Source organism: Crinia signifera, chromosome 6 (genome assembly GCF_055691185.1).
Source record: "Crinia signifera chromosome 6, ASM5569118v1, whole genome shotgun sequence".
Lineage (NCBI taxonomy): Eukaryota > Metazoa > Chordata > Amphibia > Anura > Myobatrachidae > Crinia > Crinia signifera.
This window is the reverse complement of record NC_139222.1, coordinates 249,136,086-249,148,085: the sequence shown is the minus strand read 5'-3', so window position 1 is coordinate 249,148,085 and position 12,000 is coordinate 249,136,086.

Sequence of the window (12,000 nt, the reverse complement as noted above, 5' to 3'; positions counted from 1 at the left end):
ATAAGAAGTTGTTAATAAATAAATACATTTCAGATTTCAGCCTGTGGCAGTGACACTGGATTTAATTTCAGTTAGGGCCTGGTCTTCTTCTGTCCTGTGGCTCTCCAGCAATCATCCTAACAGTACTCCTTCAAAGTTCTATTTCTGGGGACAGCGGATCACTTCATTGACAGCCATCTCAGGGGAAAGGACATCCGCCACTGTGTGCTAAATTCGCCAAGGAGATGATGTTCAGGCCAGTTTGTTTGGGTCCAAATTCGTCCCCTTCCCTGATGGATGCGCAAACCCTGGGAGCGAATGGCTTCGGAGAGTTTCATACTCAGCGAGCCGTTCGCTCTAAGAGGGATGGAATGGGGCAGTGGCGTAACTATTAAATTTGCGCCTCCCTGCCCCCCAAGTAGAGTTAACCCCCTCCCCCCCACCCTGCCTTATCCCTCCACATCATACCACTTCTGCCGCCGGTCTTGTCTGCGGTTCTGGCGCTGCTAATGAAAACAGACACTCACCAAATTGCTGCCCCTATACAGCAGACCATTTTTAAGGATGCAAGGGGGCCGCCTCCTCTTGCATCCTCAAAAACTGTCTGCTGTATGGGGGCAGCCATTTTTTGAGTGTCAGTTTTCATTAGCAGCAGGAGCCAGGATAGGCAGGCGGCAGCGGCGTAATAATAGCCCTGCAGATCCCCTGGCGCCCACACTCAGCGCCACCCTGCCACCGTAGTGTCTGCGAAGCTATTGTTACGCCATTGGAATGGGGGTGGGCTGGGGTAAGCAGCCTAGGAATGTCCAGCGATGCCTGACATCATATGTCGTCAGCGCCCGCCCCCTTTTCGGAAGACAGCGGCCATCTGAAACATAAGTATTCACTTAGGCCCTTATATTGGTTGACTTGCAAGGCTGCGAATTTCACAGCCTTGCCAGTCCACAAAGGGCCGCCCGCCACCCACACGCTGGCCGTTCCCCTGCTCGGGCCCGGTGTCCATCCCCCCTCCCACCTCCTCTGGAGTGAAGCCATTTGCTCCCTGGGTTTACACATACACATGCACAGACCCCCCCCCCCCCCCCCTCATCACCATCGGAACAGTGCCAAATTCCACCAATTCCGATCGGGTCTAAATCCGGCCCTTAGTGTTCATTCTAGCACCCTGCACAGGTTTCCTCTTTCCTGCAAGGGGTGTTGCTCTCTGCTGTGGTGATGCTAGCCCACTCTGGTCTGTATTTCAACACTGAGATACAGAGCAGCGTGTGCTAGAAGCAGCCGAGCGGAGAGCAACACCCCAGGCAGGAAAGAGGAACTGCACTGGTTGTGATAGGTGCAAGTGAAATACCCCCCATTCTCAGGGATTACAGGGGTTACTGAGCACATCGGGGGGTTAAATCATTGGCAGCTTCTTGCACATGAACAGCACAAGACTGCAGTGTGCTGTGAAGGAGGGCTTTAGGACCCAACGTGTAGAGAGAGTGTGCTGACACAGGAAGTCAGTGTTGTGAGAGAGGACCATGCGGCTGCTCTAAGGATCTGAGGAGAGAGTCCCAGACAGTAGGGATGGCCATCGTTGCCATCGATGGTTGCCATCGATGGCAATTCTGCAACTGGCCATCAATAGTGCTTAACTATGCAATGGATGACCATCGATATTTTTGCATATTGATGGTCATCCATTGTGTTTGATTGATTGGCCTGTGGACAAATCAAAACACGGGGGGCAGGGCTTCGCTGGTTTCTGGGGAGGGGGAGCTATGCTCCGCGTCCCGGCACTTAGAAAAAAAAAGGCAAAACATTGTTTTGCTATTTTATCGATGGAGGGAAACTATCTGGTTCTCCCCCATCGATGGCAAATGTATTCGACATCGGCCATGAACCATCGATGATTTTGAATCATCAATGGTCGATGGCCATCCCTACCAGACAGTGCTGTGCAGAGAGCTGTATTTGGAGCTTGGCTGGGACCCTGAGCTGTGGAAAGTTGCAGTAGAAAATGCAAGAGCTTTGAATCAAGTACCAGAGACCCAGGTGCAGTAACAGGTACAGAAACAGGGAACAGCAGAGGCTTGTTAGAGGCACCAAGGACGGGATGTATTAAAATACATCGCTGCCCTTCGCCGGCTGTACGCTGCAATGCCAGCGCATATGTACTATAATATGCGGCTGGCATCGCGGTGCGGTGACGGAGCCCCCCCACGATACCTGTACTCTGGTGTGCGGGGGGTCTCCGTCACCTCCCTGCCGCCTGGCTCCCCCCTCACACCGGGGACAGCTAAGCAGGTTGTCCCCGGCACCTCCCCCTCCCCCCTTTAGCCGGAAGGATGTCCGGCTGCTTCACTAGGGGGAGGAGGGGTTTACCTTCCGGGGTCCAGGAGGACCCTTCAGGAAGGTAAGCCAGAGGGGGGGTCGGCGAGGTGGCGGGTTTGCGTCGGAGGCGGCGGGCGGCGAAAAGAAGCCCATAGGCTTCTATAGGGTATTGCCACCCAAAGGTGGTGATACCCTTCAATGCGGTATCGGTTTTGATACATTGGAAAATGCGGTAAAACCGGGGTTTTACAGCATTTTCAGTTTGATACATCTCGCCCCAAAGGAGATCTGTGAGTCCTTTCCTGCAACTGCAGACAGTCTACAACTGCGCCAGATAGAGCCAACTGTACGTAGACAGACAAGCAGACAGCCAGCTTTACAAACCAATAACTACAGCAGCTGCATATTGAGCCCCAGCAATGAGAGTACACCATTCTACTGCAGTTACTAACACAGACACCATTCTGCCACACAGATGCCAGCAGGCCTCAGAGGAGTGGTGAGTCTTGTACTATGACATTGTGCTACCCTGACATCACTCATAGATGCTGTTATTGGTAAAGACTTGTATGGCCTATTGAACTAAATCAAAACTTTTCATATAATAGCTTTTATATATATCCTGTCCACTAAGACATCGCCACCTATGTCTGGATCTGGAATTACAAGCCCACTGTTATATTGGATGTAAAGACATTGGGATGCGGTCATTTGGTCTACAGAATTATGGTCGACAGTCATTAGGTTGACACCATTAGGTCGACATGGGTCTAGGTCGACCTTGGAAAAGGTCGACATGGTTCCAGGTCGAAAGGTCATTAGTTCGACAGGTCATTAGTTCGACATTGTCTAGGTCGACAGTGAAAAGGTCAACATGGAGTTTTTCACTGTTTCTTGAGCCAACATGTGCCGACAGGAGGTATTTCATGCCCTACCATCCACTAGGGCGTGGTGAGAGAATAAAATAGTGTGCCCGACACATTGCGAGCGCAGCGAGCGATTCAAGGGGATATGGTGCACTAAAAACTGTGTCCATGTCGACTGTGTTGACATTCAGGTAAAAAAACTGTGAAAAACCCCATGTCGACCTTTTGACTGTCAACCTAGACATTGTCGAACTAACAACCTGTCGAACTAATGACCTTTCGACCTAGAAACATGTCGACCTTTTCCAAAGTCGACCTAGACTCATGTCGACCTTTTCCCATGTCAACCTAATGGTGTCGACCTAATGACTGTGGACCATAATGCTGTAGACCAAATGATCCCAACCCAAGACATTGCCAGGATTACAAAGACACTTGCATAGTGTACCTTTGGGAATGCTTATGTTGCTTAAAAGGAACCAATTATCCTCTACTACTATACTTGGGCCCATTGTGCTGATCAGTGAAGATTTGGGACATTATCCCTGAACTAGGGATGGCCATCGACCATCATCGATAGTTTATGGCCGATGTCGAATAGTTTTGCCATCGATGGGGAGAACCAGATGGTTTCCCACCATCGATGTAAAGCTTAAATGAATAGTTTCGTTTTTGCTTTTTCCCCAAAGTGCCGGGACACGGAGCATAGCTCCGCCCCCGACACCCGCGAAGCCCCACCCTCGCATTGTGAATGGCCCACAGGCCACCCAATCACAGAAAATGTATGGATACACTGTCGATGGCCAGCTGAAATTTTGCCATTGATGGCAACCATCGATGGCAAAGGCAATGATGGCCATCCCTACATTGAACATTCTAATGGGCCCTACACACATAGCGATGTGTGCAGGGCTACCTAGCTATGCTAGGTCGGGCTGTGCTGCACCGCTATCGCATAGCACACAGAGCTGACAGCCCACACACAGAGCGAGCTGTCAGCTCTGTGTGCTAAGCGAGCAGACAGCGCCAGTGTTCTCCGGCAGGGAGAACCCTGCCGATGCCGAGATTGATGGACACTGTCCATCAATCTCGGCCAGCGATAAAGACGCGCGGGGACGCGCACTGCTGCCGATATAGCCCCCACACATACACCGATGTGAGGGCATTTGCTAAGCGACTTTGCCAAACTAAGCAAAATCGCTTAGAAAATGCCTTAATATCGGCATGTGTGTAGGCCGTATAAGTTAGGACACTGAGTTTATTGCCAAAGTATTGATATTACAGTCGTTACCCTGAAACGTTCAATTACATGTTGTGTTGTGAAGTATTGATTATTTATGCAATTATTTGTATAATCAAAGAAGATCATTTTGAACATTTACAGTTTCTTAAGTAGAAATGCATAGCTGAGATTATTTGCACTACTGTATTATATGGTCACTGCAGTGATATTTCTAGTTATTCTACTGTCAGAGCAGTCTGAGGTAAATTCATATGACTATTGATAACCAGCTTATTTCATGAGATAACTATTAGAAAAATCCTCTTCAAATAAACCAGTTTCCTGTGAAGGTGACTGTTTACCTTATACTGTGTGGAGTTTCCTTACCCCTCTGAAAATGAGGAAGAGAACTTGAAGCTGGTACAGAAGAATCAGTCACCAGGTAAAAAAAGAGTGTAATTATGATAAGTTACAATACAGAATGTTATGTTTTTCATCCTTGCTGGCGGGTCGCCAGAACGTACGCGCTGGCGACCCGCCAGCAGCCTCGCCAGCGAGAAAACTGAGACGCGCGTGCGTCTCACGCGCACGCGCGTCTCAGTCTCCGTCGCTAGCGCGACGGAAACCCTGTCCGTCTCCGCCTCAGGGAGACGGACAGGGTTAGGGGGGGTTAGTGGGGGGTGCGGGCAGTCGGCGGGGACCCCGGGTTACCGCCGGCAAGCCGGCGGGGACCCGGGGAAACGTATGGAAGCGCCGTCGGAAGGGGACGCGCGCGCCTCTCGTGCGCGCGCGTCCCCTTCTCACGATCGCCATGGCGCTGGCGGGGGATGGCGGCTGGCGACGCCAGCGCCATCCCCTGCAAAGATGGGAAAAGACCCATCTGTACCACTATTGCGGATAATACCTGGGTACCACAGAGGCTGCTTTGAATGTACACTTTTATTTTTTGTATCATCGAAGTGTGTAAAAAGAATTGTTTTCAGAATTTTTATTTCTGTTATTGTTATAGAATAGAAAACTTATAATAAGTGAGTATATCTGTGGTATCCTGACACAATCCATATGTGGGAGATACTACAGATAGAAACCAGGATCTGTGCTATAACACTACAGATAGATTCTCTCTCTGAATACTGTATCTACCAAATAAAAAAAAAATATTTGTCACTGTAAAATCAGCCATTTTGATCATCTAGAATAAAAAGGTCGTCTCTGACCACAGAGAGATGCAGCTGGTTTTATCCTTGATATTCAAATTAAATGTCACATTTTCTCAGGAAACAAGTGCTAGACAGGTCCAAATAGCAAACTGCTGACATTCCACACAGCCTTATAATTACAGCACATTTAACATGGAAAGCATGTTCATATACCACAGTACATTCTATCCAGCGGCGTAGCTTTGTTTGGGGCGCCCTCCCCGCCCGCCCGTCCGGCCTGCCCCCCCATGCCCCCTCCCCCATTGCCGCATGCTTACCTGTCCACGCGTCCCGGCTCCCCTCCTGGCTTCAATAAATTCTATGCAGACGGACCACGATAAAATGGCCGCCCCCATACCGCAGACAGTTTCAAAGAACAGTCTGCTTTATGGGGTGGCCATTTTATCGTGGTCCATCTCCATAGCATTGATTGAAGCCAGGAGGGGAGCCGGGACGCGCGGACAGGTAAGCATGCGGGGGATGGGGGGCGCCCCCATATGCACAGCGACCCCCCCTCGACCACGGGGGCTGCGGTGCTATAGTTAGTAGTTACGCCACTGATTCTATCATATGCATAGGTGCAGATTCTGTGGGTGCTCATGGGCCAAAGCACCCACGGAAATTGATGAGCACCCACGGGCCCGAGTCCCGTTGCTGGGCCGCCATATTAACTTGCTAATTTGCGGCTGCAGCACCCACATCGCCAGCTCTGCCGCCTGGCAAACAGTATGCCGGGAAGAGTGTATTCTGTCTGAGTACCTGCACTGTGGGGACCTGCACTGTGGGGGCATTTATGGATGTGGAACTCTGTTGCCGTAATTTGAATATTGGAGACAACTGTGCTCCATAATATAAATTGGTATTATTTTGTGGCCACACCCCTTCCCCATGAAGCCACTTCTCTATATTTTTGGCTTGAGCACCCACCAGCAAAAACATAAATCGGCTCCTATGATCATACGGTATATATATCCTCTATATATTAGATTAATATATTATTAACCTCAATAGCATTCATCTCCACTCATTTCTAATATATTCTGAACACCTCACAATATTGTTTTTAGGCCAAAAGGTTGCACCGAGGTAGCTGGATGACTATGATAAGCGACACAAGTGGGCGGCACAAACACTGGACGATACAGCACCTTTAGTAACACCCCTGCACACTTGGCAGCACCCCATGAATTATACAGCAGACTTGGCTCACCCCAGGAATTATTTGGCAGACTTGGCTCACCCCTGGACTGATACGGCACACTTAGCATCACCACTGGACTGATTTTTTCAATAAAAAAATTGCATCACCGCCGGATTGATACAGCAGACTTAGCAGCACCCCGTGAATTATACAGCATAAGTGGCTCACCCCTGGACTGATACGGCACACTTAGAATCACCCCTGGACTGATACGGCACACAGAATCACCCCTGGACTGATACGGCACACTTAGAATCACCCCTGGACTGATACGGCACACAGAATCACCCCTGGACTGATACGGCACACTTAGAATCACCCCTGGACTAATAAAGCACACTTGGCAGCACCCCATGAATTATATGGCAGACTTGGCTCACCCCTGGAATTATACGGCACACATGTGGGCACCCCTGGACTAATACAGGACACATGGGGGCACCCTTGATCTGATATGGGACACATGGGGGCACCCCGGGAATTATACGGCACACATACGGGCACCCCTGGACTGATACCGGACACATGCTGGCACCCCTAGACTGATATGGGACACATGCAGGCACCCCTGGACTGATATGGGACACATGCGGGCACCCCTGGACTGATATGGGACACATGCGGGCACCCCTGGACTGATACCGGACACATGCTGGCACCCCTAGACTGATATGGGACACATGCAGGCACCCCTGGACTGATATGGGACACATGCGGGCACCCCTGGACTGATACGGGACACATGTGGGCACCCATAGAATTATACGGCACACATGGGGGCACCCATGGACTTATACGGCACACATGCGTGCACCCCTGGACTTACCACCCCTTGCAGGTACAAAAAATTACACCTTTTTATTTTAATAATAGTACCCATAGTAATGACCCCTTAGTATAGTTTCCCCCACAGTAGTTCCCCCTTTGTAGTTGTACCCTGGCCTTTACTAGTTTCCTGCTCATTAGTTCCCCCTTAGTAAATGTACCCTTTAGTTTCCACGTCCCCTGTCCCCCTTAAACAGCCCCCATTAAGTTAGGCCTCCATTAGTTTGTCCCCCATTACAGTTATTTTGTCCCCCATAGCTAGTTTCCCCTCCTTGAAGACATGCACGGACACAGCCGTGCTGTCTGACTTTCACATGCCGAATGCATACCTGCCAACAGTCCCGTTTTTGGCGGGACCGTCCCATTTTTTTGGCAGTGCCCCACTGAGGGGGGGGGGGGCAGTTGGGAGCCGGCAGGGTCTCGATTCATGCACTTAAGAAGTTGGGAGGTATGCGCATGAAGAATGGCGCCAGAGCCGGGACTTATATAGAGATCTGAATCTTGCGAGAATCCGACTCCAGGCGATGACGTTTTGCCCATGCGCCCAGATCTGAGTCAGGTGGGAAGCTCCGAACGTTCGGGCAGGCTCGGATCTGGGCAATCCGCACAGAAACTGTGGCTAGGATCATAAGCAGTCCAGGGACACCTAAATCCCTTGATCCTGTTTTATCCAAGCACCTGAAAACCACACCAGCAAGTCACTCCTTGTCAATTTCCTCCTTGATCTGGATCAGAGGTAGTCCTGAATCCGGGATTCCTCCGGAGGATCCTGCAGTGCTACGCCTACTGCTGCTGCTGTTGATGTTGGGAGTCGTTCATCATCCCAGAAGGGAAGTCGGAACACTGCTATGTCTTTGAATAAGCAATTGACCATCCAACAGTTGTTTGTATCAGGGTTAAGCACGACAGCGGTCATCCTATGGCAGCTATGTTGGTGTTAGACGTGCGTCCGGTGTCTGCCATCAGTGGAGTGGGATTTGTCCCTGGTATCAAATCCCATCTAGATTCCACTTCACTAGGCAAGTGATACCTAGGATGTATAGAGACATCCGAAAATGTGTCCTCAGTGCCCTGAAAAATGCGGTTGTATCCACTACGTCACTTTTATAATCTGTCCTGATGAAAAGGTATCTAGCTTTGAAACGTCGCCAATTATGGATTTGTTTATGACATGACATGATTGAAATCTATTGCACTTTATTGAAGTCCTTTGGAGTGCCGCCTTCTTCTTTCATACCCGGAAGATGAGAAAGGAACCACAACATATATTCTACAAAGGAAGGCACCATGGCAGGTGACCTATTTACAGGAGTGCAAAACTATTCCACTGGTTATATCTGATCACCTTGGATTAAGCTGGCAACAGTTTTGCCTAGGGTGCAACAAAACCTTGCACCGGCCCTGTGAGTGCCCTTATTGGATTAACCATATCCTACCCTGCTCTATAATTGGGACATATTGTGTCGCCTTAAAGGAGCACCTCTTATATTTCACAATGTTGGCTGGGTGTGTGTAATTACAAAATATATATATATATATATATATATATATATATATATATTTTTTATGGGGCAGTACAGATAATGTAACGGTTAGCATAACTGCCTCACAGCAGTAAGGTCATTGGTTTGATTCCCACCATGGCCCTGTGTGGAGTTTGTATATTCTCCCCGTACTTGCGTGGGTTTCCTCCGGGTACTGGTAGGTCAATTGCCTTCCAACAAATTAACCATATAATGTCTGTGTACATGTACATGTGGTAGGGAATATAGATTGTAAGCTCCACTGAGCAGGGACTGATGTGAATGTTCAAATATTCTCTGTAAAGCACTGCGGAATATGTGTGCGATACAGTGCTCGAAGTGGGCCGGTATGCAACGGTATGGCATACCGGCACTTCCTTCAAGCACTGATTTTTTTTTTTTATAATTTTAATTTTTTTTTTTTTATAATTTTAATTTTTTTTTTTTATAATTTTAATTTTTTTTTTTATAATTTTTTTTTTTTATAATTTTTTTTTTTTACTACGGTCAGTGGCAGGCTGGGCAGGGTGCCATCTGCCCCCAGGGCCACTACAGTAATGCAGAAAAAGGGGCCGCCTGTACGCTTTAACATACCTGACAGCCGGAAGGTTACTTTCTCCGCTTAAGCTCCCGGCTGTCACTGTCTGGCTGTGCTGCTGCACACACGCACGCACACTGCTGGGGTTGAAAGCTCCAGACAGGGTCACCGGGGGTGAATGCCGCCACCGTATCTACTGACTAAGGACGGCTCAGGGGCGGTGTGTCAGGGAGGGTGTCCGGAGCTTTGCGGCTGAGAACCGCGGCCCGCTGCTGAGCTCCTCCCTCCCACTTTCCCAGAATGCCAGTGTCTGTAAGTACTATGGTGGCATAACAGAAGGACTCACTGCCGCCCGCCCGCCTGCCTGCCCACCTGCCGAATCTCCAGCTCCGCGGCCACCTGTAGCTTCAGTGAGCAGCTGATAGCTGCTTTCAGTGCTGCTACTGTGCTAAACGGCTGGAGAGGGAGGAGAAGCCACAATCCCCTTTCCTCTACTGATTGTTCTAGACGGGATCCAAGATCTCGTGGAGCTCCGGACTGCAGACAGTACTGGGCCAAGGTAATTAATTAATACTTGCCTCTTTCACTGCTCAACACCATCACGCACTGCCCAACACCCTACCCCACTGTCTGTCACTCTCACCCACCACCCTCACGCTGCTGTACCCCACTGCCTGTCACTCTCACCCACCACCCTCACACTGCTGTACCCCACTGCCTGTCACTCTCACCCACCACCCTCACACTGCTGTACCCCACTGCCTGTCACTATCACCCACCACCCTCACACTGCTGTACCCCACTGCCTGTCACTTTCACCCACCACCCTCACACTGCTGTACCCCACTGCCTGTCACTCTCACTCACCACCCTCACGCTGCTGTACCCCACTGCCTGTCACTCTCACCCACCACCCTCACACTGCTGTACCCCACTGCCTGTCACTCTCACTCACCACCCTCACACTGCTGTACCCCACTGCCTGTCACCCTCACCCATCACCCTCATGCTGCTGTACCCCACTGCCTGTCACCCTCACCCACCATCCTCACGCTGCTGTCACCCACTGCCTGTCACCCTCATCCACCATCCTCATGCTGCTGTACCCCACTGCCTGTCACCCTCACCCACCACCCTTATGCAGCTGTACCCCACTGCCTGTCACCCTCACCCACCACCCTCATGCAGCTGTACCCCACTGCCTGTCACCCTCACCCACCACCCTCATGCAGCTGTACCCCACTGGCTGTCACCCTCACCCACCACCCTCATGCAGCTGTACCCCTCTGCCTGTCACCCTCACCCACCACCCTCATGCAGCTGTACCCCACTACCTGTCACCCTCACCCACCACCCTCATGCAGCTGTACCCCACTACCTGTCACCCTCACCCACCACCCTCATACAGCTGTACCCCTCTGCCTGTCACCCTCACCCACCACCCTCATGCAGCTGTACCCCACTACCTGTCACCCTCACCCACCACCCTCATGCAGCTGTACCCCACTACCTGTCACCCTCACCCACCACCCTCATACAGCTGTACCCCTCTGCCTGTCACCCTCACACTGCCGTCACCCATTGCCCATCACCCTCACACTGCCATCACCCACTGCACGTCACCCTCACTCACTGCCCATCACATTCACACTGCTGTCACCCACCGCACATCCCTCTCACACTGCTGTCACTCACATTGCTCATTTATCCTCACACTGCGTCACCCACCGATAATTATATATCAGGTAGGGGCCCCATTGCACTGCTTTGCCCGGAGGCCCATACTTCTGTTAAGATGGCCCTGCGCCTGCCTGCCATGAGCTTCTATTACCTGCCTACAAGCACCGTGTGCCTTGATGAAACCCTTCATTACCAGACCAGTTTCGGTTCCTGGCCCCATCCTCAGCACAGGCCAGTAAGTTAAATTCTCTCTCTCTGTCCTATACTGCACATTGTGTGTGTATAAATATATAAAATCAGAAAGTGCTATGTATTATGTGTATGGAGGGTTCTATTGTAATGTGTGTAAGTGGCTCTATAGTGTTGTAACATATAAAAGAGGGACTAATGTGGGGTGTGATGTATTGTGTGCTGTAACATGCATTGGTACTATTCGTTGTACACGCCCCAATATATTTTCCATTGTGGACTGCCACAGAAAACAGATGCAGGTGCGGCCAGAGTAGGGGCGGGATGTATTAAAATACATCTCCTGCCACCCACCGCTACCCTGTATGTGGTGTGCGGTGGCACCGTCTACACCAACCTGGCCGCCGTCAGCTATGGGTGATACTGCCAGCCTTCTTCTACCATTTCCTACCTGCCACTAGGCTA